Below are 3457 nucleotides of genomic sequence, written 5' to 3' on the forward strand. Positions count from 1 at the left end.
CGCAAGCTGAGCACACTGCTCCCAAGCCCGGGAGAAAAGCACTTCGGGGTGGTCCTCTCTCAGGGCCCTTGCCCCTGAGCCTGGGAGCCAGCTAGGGGCTCCACACTCCCAGGCCAAGGCAGAACCACATGCACACGTCTTTTCCTGCCCTTTGCACCGTCAGAGAGCTCGGGTGAGCCAGAGTCTGTCAGGCAGCTCCTGGGCAAGCCCAGAAGCAGCGCCTGTGTGTGATGTGGCAGGGCCGACCTAGGGGCACTGAAGGCCACTTGCTCACCCTGCTGCCCTGAAGCTGCTGGGACAAAGAGGCCTTGGGCATCGAACCCCTTGCTGGCATCTTCCCTCTGACCAGGCCGTCCGGCTCCAGTCCCTTTCAGTGTGCAGAGAGGCCCTGCCAGAATCCGCCCCTCCAAGTAGGCCTCAAATGAGGCATAGGAACCATGGGCAAGCCGCTCAGGGAATGAGCCTGGGGAGGTCCCTGGGCATGTCTGGACACACTACCCGTCGCCTGCCCCTTCGTGAAGCAGTATCCCCGGAGGCCAGGAAGGTCTGGTCAAGGCTGGCCTGGGGCAGGGTCGGTGCTGGGATCTGCCCCTGGCCTGTGGGGCTTCTGAGCAGAACCAGCAGTGTGCCCCTGGAAGACCTCACTGGCAGCCTCCAAAGGCTGGTTTGCAAGCACTCTCGGTGGCTAGGCACCTCTCCCTCACCTAGGAACACCCGTGATTTACGCAAGCCACACACTTTGCTCCCAAGCCCAGGAGAAAAGCGCTTTGGTTGTCCATTCTAAGGGCCTTGCCCCTGAGCCTGGGGGACAGCTAGGGGCTCCAAACTCCCAGGCCAAGGCAGAGCCACATGCACACGAGTCTTCCTGCCCCCTGCATTTTCAGAGAGCTCAGGTGAGCCAGAGTCGGTTAGGCACACCTGGGCAAGCCCAGCAGCAGCGCCTGAGTGTGAAGGGGCAGGGGCGACCTAGGGGCACAGTGGGCCAAACCTTCCCTCCAAGTAGGCCTCAAATGAGGCCTAGGAATCATGGGAAAGGCGCTAAGTGAATGAGAATGGGGAGGCCCCTGGGCAAGTCTGGACACACTCCCTGCCACCTGCCCCTTCGTGGGGCAGTACCCAAGAGGCCAGGAAGGTCTGTTCAAGGCTGGCCTGGGGCAGGGTCCTTGCTGGCACCTGCCCCTGGCATGTGGGGTCTCTGAGCAGAACCAGCACTGTGCCGTTGGAAGACCTCACCAGCAGCCCCCAAAGGCCGGTTTGCAAGCACCTCCCAGGCTGGCCGCCTCTCCCTCACCGAGGGAAGCCCGCGATTCCCACAAGCTGCGCACTCTGCTCCCAAGCCTGGGAGAAAAGTGCTTCGGGGTGTTCCTCTCTCAGTCCTTTGCCCCTGAGCCTGGGAGACAGCTAGGGGCTCCAAACTCCCAGGCCAAGGCAGAGCCACATGCACACGAGTCTTCCTGCCCCCTGCATTTTCAGAGAGCTCAGGTGAGCCAGAGTCGGTTAGGCAGCACCTGGGCAAGCCCAGCAGCAGCGCCTGAGTGTGAAGGGGCAGGGACGACCTAGGGGCACAGTGGGCCAAACCTCCCCTCCAAGTAGGCCTCAAATGAGGCCTAGGAATCATGGGAAAGGCGCTAAGTGAATGAGAATGGGGAGGCCCCTGGGCAAGGCTGGACACACTCCCTGCCACCTGCCCCTTCGTGGGGCAGTACCCAAGAGGCCATGAAGGTCTGTTCAAGGCTGGCCTGGGGCAGGGTCCTTGCTGGGACCTGCCCCTGGCATGTGGGGCCTCTGAGCAGAACCAGCACTGTGCCGTTGGAAGACCTCACCAGCAGCCCCCAAAGGCCGGTTTGCAAGCACCTCTCAGGCTGGCCGCCTCTCCCTCACCGAGGGAAGCCCGCGTTTCCCACAAGCCGCGCACTCTGCTCCCAAGCCTGGGAGAAAAGTGCTTCGGGGTGTTCCTCTCTCAGTCCTTTGCCCCTGAGCCTGGGAGACAGCTAGGGGCTCCACACACCCAGGCCAATGCAGAGCCACATGCACACGTATTATATTGCCCCCTGCTCCGTCAGAGAGCTTGCGTGAGCCAGAGTATGTCAGGCAGCTCCTGGGAAAGCCCAGCAGCAGCGCCTGTGTGTGATGGGGCAGGGCTGACCAAGGGGCACTGAAGGCCGCTTGCTCACCCTGCTGCCCTGAGACTGCTGGGAAAAATAGTTCTTGGGCATCGACCCCCTTGCTGGCCTTTTCCCTCTGACCAGGCCGTCCGTGCTCCAGACCCTTGCAGTGTGGAGAGAGGTCCTGCCAGAAACCTCCCCTACAAGTACCCTCAAATGAGGCCTAGGAACCATGGGAAAGGCGCTCAGGGATTGAACCTGGGGAGGTGCCTGGGCATGCCTGGACACACACCCCGCCGCCTGCCCCTTCGTGAGGCAGTACCCACGGAGTCCAGGAAGGTCAGGTCAAGGCTGGCCTGGGGCAGGGTCCGAGCTGGGACCTGCCACGGTCCTGTGGGGTCTCTGAGCAGAACCAGCACTGTGCCAATGGAAGACCTCGCCGGCAGCCTCCAAAGGCCGGTTTGCAAGCACTCTCGCCGGCTGGCCACCTCTCCCTCACCGAGGGAGGCCCGCGATTCCCGCAAGCCACGCACTCTACTCACAAGCCCAGGAGAAAAGCGCTTGGGTGGTCCCGTCTCAGGGCCTTGCCCCTGAGCCTGGGGGACAGCGAGTGGCTACACAAACCCAGGCCAAGGCACAACCACATGCATATGAGTCTTCCTGCCCCCTGAACTGTCAGAGAGCTCGGGTGAGCCAGAGTCTGTCAGGCAGCTCCTGGGCAAGACCAGCAGGAGCGCCTGTGTGTGAAGGGGCAGGGCTGGCCTAGGGGCAAAGTGGGCCACTTGCTCTTCCTGCTGCCCTCAGGCTGCTGGGCCGAAGAGGCCATGGACAACGACCCCCGTGCAGGCCTCTTCCCTCTGACCAGGCCGTCCGGGATCCAGTCCCTTGCACTGTGAAGAGAGCCCCTGCCAGAAACCTCCCCTCCAAGTAGGCCTCAAACGAGTCCTAGGAACCTGGGAAAAGGCGCTCAGGGAATGAGCCTGGGCATGTCTGGACACACTCCCCGCAGCGTTCTCCTTCATGGGGCAGTACCCCCGGAGGCCAGGAAGGTCTGGTCAAGGCTGGCCTGGGTCAGGGTCCAGGCTGGGACCTGCCCCTGGCCTTTGGGTCCTCTGAGTAGAACCAACACTCTGCAGCTGGAAGACCTCCCCGGCTGTCTCCAAAGGCCTGTTTGCAAGCACTCTCGCCGGCTGGCCACCTCGCATTCACTGAGGGAGGCCGGCGTATCCCGCAAGCCGCGCACTCTGCTCCCAAGCCTGGGAGAAAAGCACTTCTGAGTGTTCTTCTCTCAGGCCTTTGCCCCTGATCCTGGGGGACAGCTAGGGGCTCCACACACCAAGACCAAGGCAGAA

The sequence above is a fragment of the Muntiacus reevesi genome, unplaced genomic scaffold (assembly GCF_963930625.1).
Source record: "Muntiacus reevesi unplaced genomic scaffold, mMunRee1.1 SCAFFOLD_50, whole genome shotgun sequence".
In the NCBI taxonomy this organism is placed as follows: Eukaryota; Metazoa; Chordata; class Mammalia; order Artiodactyla; family Cervidae; genus Muntiacus; species Muntiacus reevesi.